This window comes from Capra hircus, chromosome 19 (genome assembly GCF_001704415.2).
Source record: "Capra hircus breed San Clemente chromosome 19, ASM170441v1, whole genome shotgun sequence".
In the NCBI taxonomy this organism is placed as follows: Eukaryota; Metazoa; Chordata; class Mammalia; order Artiodactyla; family Bovidae; genus Capra; species Capra hircus.
In genome coordinates this window covers 2168859-2190630 of record NC_030826.1, presented here as the reverse complement: position 1 = coordinate 2190630, position 21772 = coordinate 2168859, and the positions used below count along the sequence as shown (strand labels likewise).

Here is a 21772-nt window from a genome sequence, read left to right as displayed (position 1 = left end):
GCGACTAGCCTTTAGTGTTAATGAATATGTGCATAACCCCCAAACAAAATCCTCTGAGGAATTTTTTCCCGCTAGAAATTATGAGGCAGATAAGTACTTTTGTATTTCAGAGATAGAAATGATAGGAGTATACTAAATGAGACCTCGGTTGGTAACATGGGAAAGTAAATTGTGAAAGAATATTGTGTCACTGCATGAGAGTATTGTGAGGGTAACAGACAGGAAGGCCAAGGGTCTCCAAATGGAGGAAATAGGCTGCAAGCATTAGACATTTTTTTTTTTTTTTATCTCTTTTAAGAGGTGGGAGGAAACAAACTACAAGGATCAGATTTTTTTTTTCCCCTTCTCTGAACAAAATTAAAGAGGTTTCTCTTAAAATTCTGTGTTGCCATGATGACACCTACTGCTGCTTCTACTGCTGCTGAGTCGCTTCAGTTGTGTCCAACTCTGTGAGACCCCATAGACGGCAGCCAGCCAGGCTCCCCCATCCCTGGGATTCTCCAGGCAAGAACTCTGGACTGGGTTGCCATTTCCATCTCCAATGCATGAGAGTGAAGTTGAAAGTGAAGTCGCTCAGTCATGTCGAACTCTTCGCGACTCCATGGAGTGTGGTGTACCAGGCTCCTTCATCCATGGGATTTTCCAAGCAAGAGTACTGGAGTGGGGTGCCATTGCCTTCCCCGTGATGACATCTGATTCCACCTGAGCTTAGCTTTTCTCAAACCTTAAGTTAACCAATACATTTTTCTTATGGAAATGTTTTTCTTAAGCTATGTTAATGAACTATGTATTTACCCTATACTCTGTCTTTCTTCAAGTCAGTTCTGCTTAAGACTCAGAACCTACAAGGGCTCAATAAACGAGTATGTTTAACTCATACATTGCTCTCCTAATCTATGTTAATGAAACTATATGTTTGCTTGGAAATTTGCCTTTCTTCAAGATTCATGTCAAAAGTTTTATGGCCCGGGATGACTCACCTTGTGCCAATGTTATCTCAAAATAGATGTTGTGGGTGAGGGGCCTGGTGCCACTCTGAGTTTTGAGACATTTGCTTTCTCTAATTAGCAGCCTGCTAGTAGCTATATAACATCTAACTCAAGACTAGCGGGGGAAGGGGGGGCACTCTTTCTGCCCCCTTCTGATGTCTAGGTCAGAAGCTTTTTCTATCTCTTTTATACTTTAATAAAACTTTATTACACAAAATCTATGAGCAATCAAGCCTTGTCACTGGCCCCGGACTGAATTCCTCTCCTCCAGAGGTCAAGAATCCTGGCATCTTTCATGGCTCAGCAACAACATTTAGTAGCAGGAAGGAAAAATCCATCAAGACATTTTTTCTAGGATTTTTTAAGCTTAAGTAAGATTCCTTTGCTCTGTTAGAATGTTGCTTAGTGAACCTCAAAAATGCATTTCATTTTGAAAACCCTGTCATCAAATGAGGGATTGTGAAAATAGACTAATTTAGGAGTTTCAAATGAGTCCCCAAATGGTCAGTGGATTTTCAAGTTCTTAAAGATTTTCAGGTTTATCTATCTATCTATCTATAGCTAAAGGCTTCCAAGGTTGCTCAGCGGTAAAGAATCTGCCTGCAAACGCAGGAGATGCAGGAGACATGGATTTGATCCCTGGGTCAGGAAGTTACCTTGGAATAGGAAATGGCACTCTACTCCAGTATTCTTGCCTGGAAAATTCAATGGACAGAGGAACCTTGTGGGCTACAGTCCATTGCAAGGATGGGTTTTCAAAGAGGCAGACAGAGCTGAATGAGCACAACATGGCAACAGCATATATACTGATGTTGCCAAGGCACGGGACATTCCCATCACCACAAGGATCCTTTATATCACCTTGTTATAGCCAAATCTAGTATTCTTTCATCTTCCCCTCCTCCTTAGCTTCTGGAAACAGCAAGTATGTGCCCATTTCTATAACATTATTTTTATATCTAATAATTCTTCAGAGAATCACTGAGAGAGAGAGAGTGAGTAATGGGGCAATATATTTGTTAAGCCCACATTATCTACTAGTACCACCTCCATGAATTTAACTAGCTACAGATCAAAAATATTTGGAGAAACAGTTTTAGAAATCTTCTAAAAGCAAAACATGAATTGGCTGCATGCTGGCAACAGTTTGCATAATACTTACATTTTTATTTATAACAATTTATAAGCATTTATATTGTATAAAGTACTATAAGTAATTTATAGATTATTTAAAGTATGAGGAGGATGTACTTATGTTATATTTAAACACTGTGCCATTTTATATAAGGGACTTGAGTATCTATGGAGTTTGGTATTCAAGGGGGAAACAAGGGACAAATATGTAATAGAATAAGTATTTAAAATCTCGGTGCTATAAAAGGAAATTCAGAAACAGATGAATAGCAAAGAGGAGAACACTGTGGTGGATATTCAGAGGAACAGGATGGAGCAGAGAGAGTTCTCAGAGCTTGAGAGGATTTTTCTAATTTGGAAATCTTTTAAGATAGTTGTGATTAAGTCTCTCTGATGGAAGCAATTCATTATTACATTTGGAGGGCTCAAAATACTGATCAAAAGATGTTTACTATTTTTGTTTTCTTTTCCTATAGTATTTTTGTTTCACTTGAGTGTGCAAATAGATTACTTTAGGAGTGTTAAATGATCCCAAGTGAACCAACAAATTTTCAAGTTTTTGACAGTACAATAGAAATTTACAGGAGTAGGGCTTCTAAGTATTAAAGAAGTCAGAGTTCTGAGTAGCAGCTGCCTATTGACAGTGCCATCTGTAACAGTGCTGAGGTAGAAGTGAATCACTTTGGATTCTCATTCTGACACCATGTGATGTCAAAGGATAACTAGTATCAAGACAATAGAAAACAAAGGGTTTTACTTGGGATCTTAAGAATTGAAATTCTGTAGACACAGATTGGGTAGAAACAAAAGTACTCCAAGAAAGAGGAAGAGTCAAGGAATTTTAATGACAAAAAAATAAAATAAAATAAAATAATAATAATAATAATAAATAACAATAAATAATAATAATACATAAATCATGAGATTGTTAAAGTTGCCAATGAGAGCTATAATTGACTTTGATACAAGGCAGGACATACCTGTCCTTCATGAATCTCATTTTATTTTATTTTATTTTTTAGGGTAAATATCTGATAAGTAAATAAGCTTACATGAGTTATATTAGGGAAAGTTTCCAATAAGTATCTTGCATTTCTGACAGATCTTGTGGATGTCTTTGCTAAGACAAAAAGTGGACAAAGATCAGATTCCATCCAGGCTGAGATATGTATAAGTCATATTTCCTCAATGACCTCTTAGTTTCATTTTAGAGCATTTTCTTAGCTCTCCATTTTAATTTTTTTCACAAAAGAAAGAAGTAAAACTTTTGCTACTCACAGATGACTTAATTGTCTTCATAGAAAGCTTTAAAAAATGTATAGTTTTAAAAATCTCTTAGAATTAATGTACAAGTCAAAAAAAATCAAAGCATACAAGTTTTGTATATAAAATTTTAGTTTGATTGCTTTATTTTACTTGATTACTGTCTTATATACTAGAAATGAACAATGATATTTGAATTTAAAAAAAATGTTTAGTAGTACAATAAGTTAAGTATTTAAGTATAAATCTAACAAAATAATGTGAACAGAGCTGAAAACCATTTAGTCAGACTGATAGAAGAAAAACTGAGTTACAGTTACGAGTAAACTCATGAGCAGAAACTGTCTCAGGAGCCAGTGTGGAGTGCAATAACATGAACTTTATTGAAAAGTTACTAAAGGCTCAGAGTGTACAAATCTGAGAATTAAAAACTCCAGAAGAACCAGGTCATAGGTGGAACTCCACAATATTGTGAGATTTACCTCCAGGAGCTTGATCAGGTGCCACAGTAAATAGAGGAAAATCCCTTTGTGCTTCAAGAGGAAAAGTAATTATTTTAAGCATTAGATTAAAGCGCTTTTTTCTTCTTATCAAGATCTGACTTCAAGGGAAGCTAGGTAACTATATTATATAGGTAGCTATATTAACTTGTTGGAGTATCATCAGAGCCTAACACAAGGGAAGAAAAATACTCAACTCCAGCTGATTCTAGTTTTTATTTTATTATTATTATTTTTTTTTAATGTGGGAGCAGGAAAATACTAAACTCAAGTGCAACGTATCAATCCTGTTTTCCAAAAGAATGAAGGAAAAAACTGAGAAACACTTGCGTAGGTAAAGTCCAGAAGCTCAGGCTCACCAGAAGACTGAGACACAATGATATAACTATAGAATGATTTTTCTTCCCCTACTACTCAGAAGATTACTAAAGACCAACTATAGCAGTTCCTTTCATCCAATATATCATCTCTGACCATCAACAGATATTTACAAAAAGAAAAAATAATTGAAGAGACAGAGAAAACATTGGAATGAAACATAGCAGGAATATTAGAATTTTGGAAATGTAAAACATGATTAATATGCTAAGATCTTGAATGGATAAAGTAGATATCAGGTACAAACAGATGTAAAATATATGCATAGAAATGCAAAATCCAAGGAAAGAGCAAAAATAAATGCTAGAGATCTAGAAATTAAAAGAAAAAAACCACTAACAGAAATTATCAATATCCTTGAAAGACTTACTAGCAGACTGAAAAAAGCTAAGGAAAGGCTCTGAGCTTGAGGAAATTTTAATAGAAATATTAAAAACTGAAAAGCAAAATAAAAAAGGCAGCAAATTAAAAACAAAAATCAAATATAATATCCAAGGACTGTCAGACATCTAAAGGTATAATATATACAATATAGTGAGACTATTAGAAGAAGACAAAAGAGCAGCAGAAATATTTGAAAAATTAGTGAGAATTTCACCCAAATTTATTTTAGACACTAAATAACAGATTGAGGAAGCTCAGAGACTACCAAGTAACATAAGCCCATAAAAGCTACACCTGAACTTATCATTTTCAAACTTCAGAAAACCAAAGATTAAAACAAAAAACAAAAAACACATCCTGGAAAAGCCATGAGAAGAAAACACAGAAAAAAGAATTGTATCTGACTTCCATAAATCTTGCAAGTAAGAGCAGAGAGGAGTGAAATATTCAGGTTGTTAAGAGGAAAAAAAAAAAAAAAAAAAGAAGACAAAAGAAAAGAAAAAATACACTAACCTAGAATTCTATGCCCTGTGAAGCTATCCTTTAAAATCAAAGTGGAAAGTAAAGATTTCCTCTCACAAAACCTGAGAGAATTTGTTGCCAGTAAGCATGACCTCTTAGAAATTTAAAAGAGTTTCTTTAGAGAAAAAAGTGTATAAGTCAAAAATCAGATCTTATGTAAAGAAATGAAGTGATGCCCAATTAAAAAACACATTGTGATGCTACTATGCACCTATTAGAATAACTAAAATTAAAAAAAGAATTACAAGGACATGGAGCAACTAAAACCCTGACTCTGCTATAAAAGTATTATAAATTGGTATAATCAGCTTATAAAATGTTTTGCAATTTCTTCACAATTTATACTAGCATTTATCATATCCATCCATTCAACTACTGTTTTTAAGCAATATAAATGAAAACAAATATTTGTACAACAAATTGTCAATAGACAAAACTACAAGCAATTTAAATGACCCACCGCTGGGCATACACACAGAGGAAATCAGAATTGAAAAAGACATGTGTACCCTAATGTTCATCACAGCACTGTTTATAATAGCCAGGACATGGAAGTAACCTAAATGTCCATAAGCAGATGAGTGGATAAGAAAGCTGTGGTACATATACACAATGGAGTATTACTCAGCCATTAAAAAGAATACATTTGAATCAGTTCTAATGAGGTGGATGAAATGGGAGCTGATTATACAGAGTGAAGTAAGCCAAAAAGAAAACACCAAAACAGTATACTAACGCATATATATGGAATTTAGAAAGATGGTAAGGATAACCCTGTATGCGAGACAGCAAAAGAGACACAAATGTATAGAACAGTCTTTTGGACTCTGTGGGAGAGGGAGTGGGTGGGATGATTAGGTAGGATGGCATTGAAACATGTACAGTATACTATATGAAATGAATCACCAGTACAGGTTCGATTCATGATACTGGATGCTTGGGGGTGGTGCCCTGGGATGACCCAGAGGGATGGTACACAGAGGGAGGAGGGAGGGGGGTTTAGGATGGGGAACACATGTATACCTGTGGTGGATACATGTCGATGTATGGCAAAACCAATACAATATTGTAAAGTAATTAACCTTCAATTAAAATAAATAAATTTATTTTAAAAATACAATAAAATAAAAATTTGTAGTTAATGTACATCAATCATAACTGAATCAAGCTCTTTAAAAAAAAGACCAACTAAAAGTCATTGGAAAAGAAAAGAAATATGGCTGATCCAATAGAAATTTGAAAAGAAATAAAAGGAAGAAAATAAAAAGTACAGTAAGTATAAAGTAAAACAGGATTCACATTAATACGATTGCATTAGCAATCTTAGTAAATGTAAATGGTTTATATTCACAAGTTAGAGAACAGACTCTCATTTAGGAAAACAAAGTATGCTAAATTTTGTCATCTAGAATACACTTAAACTAAAATGTTAGAGAAAAATGGAAAGTAACAGATCTGAACAAAATGATAATAGCCTCTAAATATTAATATCAATAACAACCAAAATTTAGTCTAGGAGTGTTAATAAATGGTACAATAGTGTTCATGGTAAAAATAATAATAGAAATTTTAAAACCTAAGAGAGTCATTAGCAATAGAAAACAAAGGTATAACAATTCCACGTATTTTTGTATATGACATTATCTTAAGTAAAAGTTAAAATAGGCTTAAAATATATAACATCATACCTACCAGAATTACTAGCAAATTCCAAAATTTTATCTCTGTGTTTTATTGCTAATCAGATTTGCTGAATTTAGTGTACAACATCATAAAATTTTTATTTTAAATCACCCTAATGATTCTCAAGCACAGAGATGTTAAATAACTTGATGTATTGAGATGGGCCATTCTCTGAACTAATTACATTTCAGGGTAGAAGTACATAGAATCTATGAAGCAGTGCTTTTCTGACTTGAGCATATACCAGAATTATCATAATAGATTATTAAAACACAAATTAAAACTCATCCATAAGGTTTTTGACTAAGTAAATCTGAGCTGAGTCCTGATAATTTGCATTTCTAATAATTTTTGAGGGGGATGGTTGAAAGACCAAGGATTATACTTCTAGAACCACTGATATAAAGAGACATCAAGTTCATGGTACTATTTATTTATTTATTTATTTATCTATTTTTCTTGTATAACTGAGATTTTATTGGTTGTTTTGAGGATCACTACACAGACATTTCAATTTGTACACAATTCTTCACATACATACCAGAAATCTAAAATATCATGTAGTTGTGATTCTTAACAGTTATTCCAGTGACTTTCCAGCTTAAAATTTGGAGCAAACTTTCCTTAACAGGATATCAAGTACCAATATCTTCAAATATTGATATGTTGTTACATCTTAAGTCCCACTGATTCACAATTTAATATCATATACACTACATACCCAAACTGTCAATCGTTCACAGCGCATTAACCAAGTTACTAGGAAAACTGGACTACCACAACCAAAGATGTTATAGTATAGTGCACAAAATTCTGACCAGGAGAGCCAAGATCAAAAAGTGGTTTTCTGTAGGAAATAATTCTACCAAAACAATACGGGAAGAGAAGTAATTTAAAGTGTTCAAGACATTAGCTGCACAACTGACTCCAAACTGCCATTTAGTATGCTTTTGTATTATAGGATATAAAAGCTACCCCCCATCTATGGAATGTTAAGCTGACACCCAAGACAATCAAAGCCTCCCGTATCCAATATCCCACTATTTTCTGGTTGTACCAAAAAATAAACAACCAGCAAATGATTTCACCTCTTAAAAAAAAAGCATTTACACTTAAAAAAATGGGATGAGGTGGGATTCCCTCCTTTTAAAAAATGTTTCTAGAGCTACTAAAAAACTTGCATTTACAAAATAGTTGATAAAAATATTCCTCTGGATTGTACAAGAAGGGAAACAGGGACCACTGACAGGACTCGGTGTGTGGTTATTAATCAGACTTGGCTTCTTTCTCTTCTGCTTCATCAGAGGCTGGGCTCTCCTCATTTTTAGTCTTTCCATTTTCTGCAGGTAAGCCTTCTTTAGTCTCCTGGTTGGCCACTTCCGCCTGTTTTCCCTTTGCTCCTCTTTTCCCTTTTCTTTGCACTTTTTTGTCTGAAGATTTATCCTTTCCCGCCGCCTTTTTTGGCTTCGTTTCCACTTTCGCAGGAGCCGGTTTAGCTGACAACCTCGCCGATCTCCTCTTGGGCTCCTCCTTCGCCGCCCCCTTGGCGGAGCTGACCTTCCTCTTGGGCATCGTGGCGACCGGGCGGGCGAGAGCCGTGTGCCTGAGGGCCGCGGTGCGCGGAGAGCCTTCGCGAAGCTGAGTAGCCTGACCGCAGCCGCTCCTCTCATGGTACTATTTAGTGGAATGTCATTCCCTTCAACTGGCACTGCAGGGCTCTAATATGTAAAGATAAAGTGCTTAGGCAAGACTTTTAAAAATGAAATTTGTATTTTTTTAAGAGACTGTCAATTTCCTTTTATTTCTATCTTCAATTAATGTTACTCTTGGAGTCACTATTGATGTATAACTCTCACTCACATCTAATTACATTCCAAATTCTATTAATTATATTTTAATCTTTAATTCATATGGTCTTCTCAATTTTCATCTCACCTACTTCGACAGTAGGTGAACTGTGAACCTCCAGGTATTCAAGCTGGATTTAGAAAAGTCAGAGGAATCAGAGATCAAATTGCTAACATTTGCTGGATCATCAAAAAAGCAAGAGAGCTCCAGAAAAACATCTGCTGCTGCTGCTGCTAAGTCGCTTCAGTCGTGTCCGACTCTGCGTGACCCCATAGATGGAAGCCCACCAGGCTCCCCTGTCCCTGGGATTCTCTAGGCAAGAACACTGGAGTGGGTTGCCATTTCCTTCTCCAATGCATGAAAGTGAAAAGTGAAAGGGAAGTCGCTCAGTCGTGTCCGACTCTTCGCGACCCCATGGACTGCAGCCTACCAGGCTCCTCTGTCCATGGGATTTTCCAGGCAAGAGTAATGGAGTAGGGTGCCATCGCCTTCTACATTTGCTTTATTGACTAGGTCAAAGCCTTTGACTGTGTGGATCACAGCAAACTGTGAAAAATTCATAAAGAGAAGGGATTACCAGATCACCTCACCTGTCTCCTGAGAAATCTGTATGCAGGTCAAGAAGCAACAGTCAGAACTGGGTATGGAAGAACAGACTGGTTCCAAATCAGGAAAGGACTATGTCAAGGCTATATACTGTCACCCTGCTTATTTAAATTTGACTAGATGGACCTTTGTTGGTAAAGTAATGTCTCCACTTTTTAATATGCTGCCTAAATTGATTTTTCCAGTGGTCATGTTTAGATGTGAGAGTTGGACTGTGAAGAAGGCTGAGCACTGAAGAATTGATGCTTTTGAACTGTGGTGTTGAAGAAGACTCTTGAGAGTCCCTTGAACTGCAAAGAGATCCAAACAGTCCATCCTAAGTGAAATCAGTCCTGAGTATTCATTGGAAGGGCTGATACTGAATCTGAAACTCCAATACTTTGGCCACCTGATGCGAAGAGCTGACTCGTTTGAAAAGACCCTGATGCTGGGAAAGATTGAAGGTGAAAGGAAAAGGGGATGACAGGGAATGAGATGGTTGGATGGTATCACCGATGTGATGGACATGAGTTTGAGTAAGCTCCAGAAGTTGGTGATGGACAGGAAGACAGCGTGCTGCAGTCCATGGTGTAGCAAAGAGTCAGACACAACTGAGTGACTGAGCTGAACTAGACTGAATATTTCCTGACTGACCTCCCATCTCCACTTTCTTCTGAATTTTATACAATCCATTTTGAAAACCTTATGTGATACTTTTGAAGCAAGATTTGGGTTATTTCACCTCTTTCTTCATTTTTTTTTTAAATTTTTTCTCTGTGCAGTTAGATATCTCATTTGCAACATACAATATATATGAAAAGCCTTATTATGACCTTAACTCATTTACTTAATAAATATTCATTAGCTTTCAAGTACATGCAATGCTCTGTGATCAGTTCTGGTGATATCAAAACTGTTCTTTCCCTCATTTAGACAGAATCTACTTGGGGAAAAAAAAAACCAAAACAAAAACAAAAAACAAACATAGGACAGAAGATCACAAGTGGAAGAGTAGCTAACTATAAGTACTGAATACTTACTTTCCTTCTGAGTGCTAGGTCACTTCAGTCATGTCTGACTCTTTGCTCCCCTGTAGACTGTAGCCTGCAGGCTCCTCTGTCCATGAGATTCCCCAGCCAAGAGTACTGGAGTGGGTTGCCATACCCTACTCCAGGGTATTTTCTTGACCCAGGAATTGAACCCACATCTCATCTCTTGCATTGACAGGCAGGTTATTTACAAGGTTTAATTGCCTTTAATGTTATGGACTAAATTTCCTATAGACACAAAGTTTTTCTTATATGGTTACATATTTCACATGTCGCAGTATATTATTTTTCTTCCCCTGAAAAAGTGTTATTTCTTATCTTTTTAGTTTTACCACCATTTGTAATGTTTTTTTCTACCTCTCCTATTTGGGAACCCACTCACTTTTCAAGATCTAACTGAAAAGTCTTTCTTATCCCACAAGTCAGGATTGATTGCTCCATCTTCTGCACTCCTACAGCATATCGAATTTCAATTTGTACAGTGACTTACTTATCAGTCAATCCCACTAGATGCATCCTATGGGAGGGCAGAAGTTTTACTCATCCTAGACAGCACAGCATTTTGTGCAGAGCATAAATTTAAATTGTGCTTGTTAAATAAAAGAAAAATGTAATTTAAACTTTTTTGCCTTCCACACAAAATAGCAATTGGCAATTGCACTTCTTTTGTTTTTTCTTTTTCCTTTTTAAACTACTGCTATAGAGGCTTTTAAATCCATTGCTATAGAATCTTGCCAATAAAGGAAAATTATTCTTTAAATTCACAACACAAATTAAAGAACTAGGATTTCAAAAATACACTTTCTTAATTATTCATTAGTCAAAATCACAAACAATATCTATTTATAATTCTTAGGGGCGATTTTATGCATAACACTTTTATGAAATTGAATTACATTTAAATGTATTTATTAATAGATTCTGCAACTGTACTGATTTTCATTTTTCTGCAGTACTTCAGTCATGCAGGTCTAATATTTCAGCACCTTAACCAATAATATTTTTTTGCAAAAACAAAAAACACAAAATCTTGGTCGAATTTCTGTAGTCAAAATCAACAGAAAGCAACTGCAAATTGTGAGGAAAAACAACATAAAAAGACTGATGAGTTCACAACATGATGAGGAATTAGCTAAATCTTCAGCTTAGTCTATGTTTTATTAAAGAAAATAATGCAACTTGAAAATCTATTAGTGTACTGGACAAATTAATTTCAGGGCTGAACATGACCATGGCCATTTTAAGTAAAATGGTTTTACTTGTTACCTTCATGTATTAAAATGCAGCTAGGCAGGCCAGAACAAATTGTTTATCCATTATCATGGAGCAACATACTCTAAATAGATAGAAAATAAAAAATTAACTGATCCAGAGTTTAAAATTTAAAGAAGTGAAAGATAACCTGAAATAGTTTCAAAATAAAGAATATGGGTGACAAACGGGAAGCAGTTCACCCACATTAATTGGTAAACATAAGCATGAAAATCAGTCCTGCTACTGAATTCTTAAAGCTTAATGACCTTCCAATAGTTATGTGCATTTTTTAAAGTTAGGTTTGTTGACATATAGTTTATATGTGTTAAAATCCACACTTCTCAGGTGTATAATTATATGAATCTTAACAGATGTGTACATATTATCATTTCAACAGCACCACAATTAGGGGTAGGATATTTCTGTTATCCATAGAAAGTTTTACTGCTTCCCTGAGGCGTCGTTGTTTAAAAAACATTTATTGATGACTGCTCAGTCACTTAGTTATATCTAACTCTTTGCAGCTCTATGGACTGTAGCCTTTCAGGCTCCTCTGGCCATGGAATTTTTCAGGCAGGAGTACTGGAGTGGATAGTCATACCCTACTGCAGGGAATCTTCCACGCCCATGGATCAAACCCACTTATCTTTCATTTCCTGTATTGACAAGTGGATTCTTTACAATAGTTTATTTTAAATGTTGCATTAATTTTAGATGTATAGCAAGGAAAATCCATAGAAGGCAATGACATTCCGCTCCAGTACTCTTGCCTGGAAAATCCCATGGACAGAGGAGCCAGGTAGGCTGCAGTCCATGGAGTCGCTATGAGTCAGACACGACTGAAGTGCCATAGCAGCAGCAGCAAGGAGAATCAGTTACATGTATAAATATATACAGTCTTTCTTTTTTTGTTTCTTAAGATTATCTTCCCATATAGACCATTACAGAGTATTGACTAGAGTTCCCTGTGCTATACAGCAAGTTCTTAGAAGTTACCCATTTTATATATAGTTATTTTATTTGTTCAGTCACACAGTTATGCCCAATTCTTTGATAACCCCATGGACTGCAGAATGCCAGGCTTCCTTGTCTTTCACTGTCTCCCAGATCTTGCTCAAACTCATGTCCATTGAGTCAATGATGCCATCCAACCATCTCGTTCTCTCTCAGCCCCTTCTCATCATTACCTCAATCTATCTCAGATTCAAAGTATTTTCCAATGAGTCAGCTCTTCCCATCAGACGACCAAAGTATTGGAGCTTCAGCTTCAGCATCAGTTCTGCCAATGAATATTCAGGATTGATTTCCTTTAGGGCTGACTGTTTGTATGTCCTTACTGTCCAATGGACTCTTCAGAGACTTCTCCAGCACCATGATGCAAAAGAATAAATTTTTTGCCACTCAGCCTTCTTTACAGTCCAACTCTCACATCCATATATGACTACTGGAAAAACCAAAGTCTTGACTGTACAGACCTTTGTCAGCCAAGTGATGTCTCTGTTTTTTCATATGCTGTCTCTGTTTGCATTGCTTTTCTTCCAAAGAGCAAGTGTCCTTTAATTTCACTGCTACAGTCAGTGTCCACAGTGATTTTGGAGCTCAAGAAAATAAAGTTTGCCACTTTTTCCATTTTTTCCCCATCTATTTGCTATGAAGTGATGGAACTGGATTCCATGATCTTAGTTATTTGAATGTTGAGTTTTAAGCTAGCTTTTTCACTCTCCTCTTTCACTTTTATAAAAAGCCTCTTTTGTTCCTCTCCACTTTCTTCCATAAAGGTGTTGTCATCTTCATATCTGAAATTATTGATATTTCTCTCAGCAATCTTGATTCTAGCTTGTGATTTATCCAGTCTGGAGTTTTGCATGATATACTCTACAAATAACTTAAAGAAGCAGGGTGACAACGCATAGCCTTTCTGTATTCCTTTCCCAATTTTGAACCAATTTGTTTTTTCATGTCAAGTTCTAACTGGTGCTTCTTGACCTGCATACTGGTTTCTCAGAAGGCAAGTAAAGTGGTCTGGTAAAGTATTCCCATGTCTTTAAGAATTTTCCATAGTTTGTTGTGATCCACACAATCAAAGGCTTTATTTAGTGTAATCAATGAAGCAGATGTAGATAATTTTCTGGAATTCCTTTGCCTTTTCTATGATCCACTGGATGTTGGCAATTTGATATCTGGTTATTCTACCTTTTCTAAATCCAGCTTATACATCTGGAAGTTCTCAGTTCATGTACTGTTGAAGCCTATCTTGAGGGATTTGGAGAATTACCTTGCTAGCATGTGAAATGAACACATTATGTAGTAGTGTGTATGAAAGTGAAATTACTAGTCACTCAGTCATGTCCAGTTCTTTGCCATCTCATCTGGAGTGAGTAGCTGTTCCCTTCTTCAGGAAGTCTTCCCAACCCAGAGACTGAACTCAGGTCTCCTGCGTCTCAGGCAGACTCTTTACCAACTGAGCCATCAGAGAAGTTCAGCAGTGTGTATGTGTCAATCCAAAAATCTGAATCTTCTAACTGGTCTTGTCTTGCCACTCAACTTATCTCAGATTGGATGACCTCAAGTTTGTTTTCTATATCTTTGACTCTACTTCCATTTTGTAAATGTTTGTTGATACTTTTTTTTTCTTTTCTTACATTCCACATATAAGCGATATCATATGCTACCTTTCTTTCGGTTGTCTGACTTACTTCAGTCAGTATGATGATCTCTAGACCCATTCATGTTGCTGAAAATGCATTATTTTGCTATTTTTTATGGCTGAGAAGTAGCTCATTTGGAGAAGGCAATGGCACCCCACTCCAATATTCTTGCCTAGAAAATCCCATGGATGAAGGAGCCTGGTAGGCTGCAGTCCATGGGGTCGCTGAGAGTTGGACATGACTCATTGACTTCACTTTCACTTTTCACGTATTGGAGAAGGAAATGGCAACCCACTCCACTGTTCTTGCCTGGAGAATCCCAGGGATGGAGGAGCCTGGTGGGCTGCCGTCTATGGGGTCGCACAGAGTCAGACACAACTGAAGCGACTTAGCAGCAGCAGCAGCAGCAGTAGCTCATTGCATAGATATACTACATCTTCTTCATATATTTCTCCATTGTTGGATATTCAGGTTACTTCCATGTCTTGGGTATTGTAAATAGTACTGCATTGAACATTAGCATGCATATACATTTTTGAATTATAATTTTCTATGGGTATATGCCTACGAGTGGGATTTATAGGTCATATAGTAATTCTATTTTCATTTTTAAAGGAAATTCCATACTGTTCTCCACAGTGACTATACCAGTTTACATTTTCCACAACAGTGTAGGATGATTCTTGTCTCTCCATCCCCTCTCCAGCATTAGCTGTAGATTTTTTGATGATCTTTATTCTGATTGTGAGATGATACCTCATTGTAGTTGTCACATGCATTTCTGTAATAACTAGTGATTAGATTTAATGAAATGTAAATCAAAATTAAGACATATTCTTGAAGACTTTCCCATGAAGTCTGGCCAAAGAAGTCAGAGGCCCAAAAGTATCACTATGTGATTTCATTTACCTGTATTATATTTAAATATGTCTATATTATATTTGTTTGAATTTATTCTCAAATCTATCATGTTAGATATCAGGATTATTATTTTTTTTTCTTCTTAGGGACATAGAGTGAGGCAATGTGATTTGGGTAGAGGTTACGGAATAGTGGTAATTATATTCTACTTTGGTAAGGATGATGGTTACTCAGGTATATATAGTAATATGCAAACATTATTATGAGTATTGCTATTTGATTTTTTGTATATGTGTTATGCTTTAATAACAAGTAAACCTCTGCCCCCTGGGGGACTGGTGAAGAAAAAGAAAAAAAAAAGTCAAAAAATGCTACAGTGTCTCTGAGAAAATGCCAAACTACCTGTAACATGCTAAAATTCTACACATGATCTGTTTCCTTTTGCTACTTTGCTCTCAATTATTATACAGTCTTTTCCAGTTAGATTGACCTCTTTGCTGTTTCAAGCACACAGAGGGTATGTTTCTCTCCTGTAGACCTGAGAACTAGCTGTCTTCTTTGGAACACTTTCTAACTGTAATTCCCTCACATTTTTTTAAGTCTTCATTCATACATAGAATTAATAAAGTCTATCTGACCTTTTTTTTTTTTTTTTGGTGGAGAAATACCTCTTCATGGTGAATATGGAAAAAGCTTTCAACTAAATTTAGGGTTTCAAATAATTTGTTTAAAAATCACACATTAAGAGTTTCAAAATAATTTTTTTTGGTTAGTCACTGAGATATTGAGTAATCAGTTGTATTTACAAATTTAGTTTCAGGGAGTCAATCAGACTCTACACATTTTGGAGCAGTGGGCCTATAGATACATTTAAATCTGGAAATCATGATGTAATTGAGAGGCAGAGAAAGAAAGAAGTTGGGTGTTCATTGAAAAGAGAAAAATAAATAAACACTAAGGCAAACCAACATCAAGAAGGAGAAAACAATCAGTTAAAGAGACTGAGAAGGATAAACTAGTGAGGTAGGAGGAAAATCAAACTGTTATGTCATTCTAGAAATGAGAGTGAGAAAATACATGCAGAAGAGAGTGATAAACTATATGCAATCCTGCTTAAAGTTAGTGTGACCATGTTAAGTTGTTATCCAAGTTAATACACTTTTGAGAGTAAGCATAATCCCCATGTTGCCCAACAGTTTTAAACAGAAAAGCAGTTTTAAACAGAACTGTTTTAGAAAATGATGACTATGTGACATAAGGTAAGGACTGAGAATTGACCATTAGACTTAGCAATGTGAAGGCTATTGTATAAATTAAGGTAAAAGCAATGTGAATTGGGAAAGTGTAGCTTGAATAATGCTCCCCCAAATTCATGTCCACTTGTAATCTCAGAATGTGACCTTATTTGTAAATAGTGTTTTTGTAAATATATTAGTAAAGAATTAAGATCAAATCATACTGGATTAGCCTGGGCCTTAAATCCGATAAATAGTTGAAATGACATAGACAGACACAAAGGGAAGGTGATTATGTGAAAGAAGAGGCAGAAATAGAAGGTATGATGCTGCAAGCCAAATAATGCCTACAGTTACCAGAACCTGAAAGAGGCAGGTAAATATTTTCTCCTAGAACCTGCAGAAGGAGTCTGGCCCTACTGGCAACTTTATATCAGATTTATAATTTCACTAACTGTGAAAGAACAAATCTCTGTTGTTTTAAGCCATTCATTGTTTTGAGATTTTGTTATAGCAGTCCTAGAATATTATTACCAGAGGTAAATACTTAAAATCAATTTAAGAAATATTAGAGATATTAGAGGTGGGTGGCATAGAAGAGTGCTCCAGTGCTCCAGAGTTCACCTTATAAACTCTCTGTGTTGATGGATAAGCCTTTTTTATTTTCTGACCTGTTGCAGAAAAAGTGTTTCTATAAAATAAAAATAAAATAAAATAAACTGCTCCACAAGTGAAATAAAGAACAGAAAACAAACAAAATATGAGCCCTATTTTCATTGTTATTTGACTAAACTGATATATAAATATTATTCCACAAATTATTGTTAGACTTGTTTCTAAATGCTTACTTTCATAATTATTTATCCCTTCACAGAATGATACTTGCAGTTCAGGGATTGGAAAGGGCCCATCAGCTACACAGTTAGAGTGTTAGTGGTACATATAACTCTTTTAAGAAACTTTTGGAGAAAATCAAATATGACTCTGATAATCATTTCTCTATTGAAATATTTTCTCTTTTTCTTATATTTTCTTAGAAACTCTGGGGACAATTATATATGATATTAATATATTTCATTTTATAGTTTTGGAAAGAGTATAACGTGAAAATTAAGCCACCTGTACAAAATATTTGGGCTTCCCCTATGACTCAGCAGTAAAGAATCTGCCTGCATTGTAGGACATGCGGAAGACATGGGTTTGATCCCTGGGTCAGGAGGTTCTCCTGGAGAAGGCAATGGTGGCCCACTTCATTTTTCTTGCCTGGAGAATTCCATGACAGAGTGTTTTAGGCTACAGTGAACAGGGTCGCAAAAAGGTGGACATGACTGAGCATGCTCACACCAAATGTTCAGTGGCTACTATTGATCTTCTATTGGTGCTTTTGAACTGTGTTGGAGAAGACTCTTGGGAGTCCCTTGGACTGCAAGGAGATCCATCCTGTCCATCCTAAAGGGAATCAGTCCTGAATATTGTTTGGAAAGACTGATGTTGAAGCTGAAACTCCAATATGTTGGCCACTTGATACAAAGAACTAACTCATTTGAAAAGACCCTGATGCTTGGAGTGATTGAAGACGGGAGGGGAAAAGGAGGACAGAAGATGAGATGGTTGGATGGCATCACTGACTCAGTGGACATGAGTTTGAGTAAACTCCTATAGTTGGTGATGGGCAGGGAGGCCTGATGTGCTGCAGTCCATGGGGTTGCAGACTCAGACAGGACTGAGAGCCTGAACAGAACTGAATTGATTGATCCTCTGCCCAGATACTCTTACATCCCTCTTGTTGATTGTTTGAACCCTACATTCAGCTCTCATACAAATTTGCTTCTAAAATCCTGCCTGGCATCCTTTCCTTTTGAAAATATTCTTTGGCTACTGAAACTACTTTTGTTCACAAAAGGCCTGGGAGTTTACTTCATCAGAGCATGCAAGTGCATAAAGTATGAAAATCTATTTCTCTTTCTTGTGTCAGATCATTCCACAAAGTGAAGCTTATACTCCAGAGCACCCCTTGGGAATGGGCTGAGACTGAGACATTTTGAAAACTCACTCTAATTTGGTTTCTTTCCCTTCTTGACCTATTTTCTCCACTAACTATCTGTTTCTTAATGGAAGTGTTTCTACAGTAAGCATTTGCATAGAAATTCTCACCTCATGGTCTGTGTCTGGGTAATCAGAAGTAAAACCAAATATAGTCATTTGCAATAAAGGAAACAATTCATGAAGTAGTGTTCTATTTCTGATGTATTTCATTTACTGGAATAAATTAGCTACTATGACTTGATTATAGGAGTGAATAGAGGAAAAGTTTCACCAAACCTTGATTTTTTTTTTTTTTTTGCAAAATTTGAAGTACATGGTAATGTAAGAGAAATTTTATTTATCAATAAGTTTTGAGAGTTTTATTTAAGATAAAATTTTTCTCTGGAACAAAGTTTAGTTTTGGTTTTAGAAGTATAACATGGACCATAATAAACATATTTTAATTCTTTGCTGGGCTCTTGATATTTTCAGTTCAGTTTAGTTGCTCAGTCATGTCCGACTGTATGCAACGCCATGAATTGCAGCACGCCAGGCCTCAGTGTCCATCACCAACCCCCGGAGTTCACTCAAACTCATATCCGTTGAGTCAGTGATGCCATCCTGCCATTTCATCCTCTGTTGTTACCTTTTCCTCCTGACCCCGATCCCTCACAACATCAGAGTCTTTTACAATGAGTCAACTCTTCGCATGAGGTGGCCAAAGTTTTGGAGTTTCAGCTTTACTGGAGTTTCAGTCCTTCCAATGAACACCCAGAACTGATCTCTTTTAGGATGGACTGGTTGGATCTCCTTGCAGTCCAAGGGACTCACAAGAGTCTTCTCCAACACCACACTTCAAAAGCATCAATTCTTCAGCGTTCAGCTTTATTCACAGTCCAACTCTCACATCCATACATGACCACTGGAAAAACTATAGCCTTGACTAGACGGACCTTGGTTAGCAAAGTAATGTCTCTGCTTTTGAATATGCTATCAAGGTTGGTCATAACTTTCCTTCCAAGGAGTAAGTGTCTTTTAAGTTCATGGCTGCAATCACAATCTGCAGTGATTTTGGAGCCCCCAAAAATAAAGTCTGACAATGTTTTAACTGTTTCCCCATCTGTTTCCCATGAAGTGATTGGAACAGATGTCATGATCTTAGTTTTCTGAATGTTGAGCTTGAAGCCAACATTTTCACTCTCCTCTTTCACTTTCATCAAGAGGCTTTTTAGTTCCTCTTCAGTTTCTGCCATAAAGGTGATGTAATCTGCATATCTGAGGTTATTGATATTTCTCCTGGCAATCTTGATTCCAGCCTTTACTTCTTCCAGCTCAGCATTTCTCACGATGTATTCTGCATATAAGTTAAATTAACAGGGTGACAATATACAAGCTTGACATACTCCTTTTCCTATTTGGAAAAAGTCTGTTATTCTATGTCCATTTCTAACTGTTGCTTCCTGACGTGAACATAGGTTTCTCAAGAGGCCGGTCAGGTTGTCTTGTATTCCTATCTCTTTAAGGATTTTCCACAGTTTATTGTGATCCACACAGTCAAAGGCTTTGGCATAGTCAATAAAGCAGAAATAGATGTTTTTCTGAAACTCTCTTGCTTTTTTGATGACCCAGCAGATGTTGGCAATTTAATCTCTGGTTCCTCTGTTTTTTCTAAAACCAGCTTGAACATCTGGAAGTTCACGGTTCATGCATTGCTGAAGCCTGGCTTGGAAAATTTTGAGCATTACTTTACTAACGTGTGAGATGAGTGCGGAAGTTTGAGCATTCTTTGGCATTGCCTTTCTTTGGGATTGGAATGAAAACTGACCTTTTCCAGTCCTGTGGCCACTGCTGAGTTCTCCAAATTGGCTGGCATATTGAGTGCAGCACTTTAACAGCACCATCTTTCAGGATTTGAAACAGCTCAACTGGAATTCCATCACCTCCACTAGCTTTGTTCATAGTGAAGCTTTCAAAGGCCCACTTGACTTCACATTCCAGGATGTCTGGCTCCAGGTGAGTGATCACACCATCGTGATTATCTGGGTCTTGAAGCTTTTTTTGTATAGCTCTTCCGTGTATTCTTGCCACCTCTTCTTAGTATCTTCTGCTTCTGTTAGGTTCCTACCATTTCTGTCCTTTATTGAGTCCATCTTTGCATGAAATATTCCCTTGGTATCTCTAATTTTGTTGAAGAGATCTCTAGTCTTTCCCATTCTGTTGTTTTCCTATATTTCTTAGCTTTGATCACTGAGGAAGGCTTTCTTATTTCACCTTGCTATTCTTTGGAACTCTGCATTCAGATGCTTATATCTTTCCTTTTCTCCTTTGCTTTTTACTTCTTTTCACTATTTTATATAGTTAATATAATTTGTAAAGGTATTTTATATAGTTAATATAATTTTATATATTATATATATAATATAATTTAATATATGTAATATAAAATACATATTTTAGTTGGTTATTTTTCCTTTAGCTAGCGATGTCACCTCACTCCCGTACGCTTGCCTGGAAACTCCCATGGACGGAGGAGTCTGGTGCGCTGCAGTCCATGGAATCGCTAAGAGTCTGGCACGACTGAGCGACTTCACTTTCACTTTTCACTTTCACGAATTGGCGAAGGAAATGGCAACCTGCTCCAGTGTTCTTGCCTGGAGAATCCCAGGACAGCAGAGCCTGGTCGGCTGCCGTCTATGGGGTCGCACAGAGTCAGACACGACTGAGGCAACTTAGCAGCAGCAGCAGTAGCAGCATTTTATAGATAGATATTTGCATTTCATAATAATAATAGATAAATTATTCATAAGCAATAAATTAAGTTAAAAATATGTCATATGGATAATCAAATAAAGCTTAGAGAAACCATTTATATGTCTGTTTGGAGAAGGGTCAATAATTATAAAGAATTATTTCCTTTATACTTTTACAATCAGAGTAGATTCCAGCAGATAATTGAACAAAACTGAATATAACTTATTTGATATACAAGTAATTGTACTTTTATACAATAAGCTTAAAGTTCAAAACTCTAAATGTAATAGAATTTTTTTCTCTTAATGTAGCCTTTATAGTATGAATTACATCTGCCTCATTCTTAGATATGATTATTTTATAGCAAATATATACATTACTACATAACTGGTTAATCAAAAACTATGCAACTGTAAAAACAAAAGAATAGCAACTAGAATGATTGGGATCTTCTATGTTGATATTGTCTTCCATCATAAATAAAGACGTGTAGATATACCCATATCCATAAGATGTCATTAGAAGCATTTTTAAAAAAATATATATATGTTACAGTTAGTGAAAGTGTTATTACCATGTTATAATACATTCTGAAATCCATCCCCACTACTTTCTGTGAGTGCTCTGCCAGTTTTCCCCATGCGTTGGCACCTATCACATACT

The 21772-nt window shown here is 36.1% G+C and overlaps 1 pseudogene; it reads right to left on the bottom strand.

The window, feature by feature from the left end:
• On the bottom strand, window positions 7530–8476 carry LOC108638220 (annotated as a pseudogene).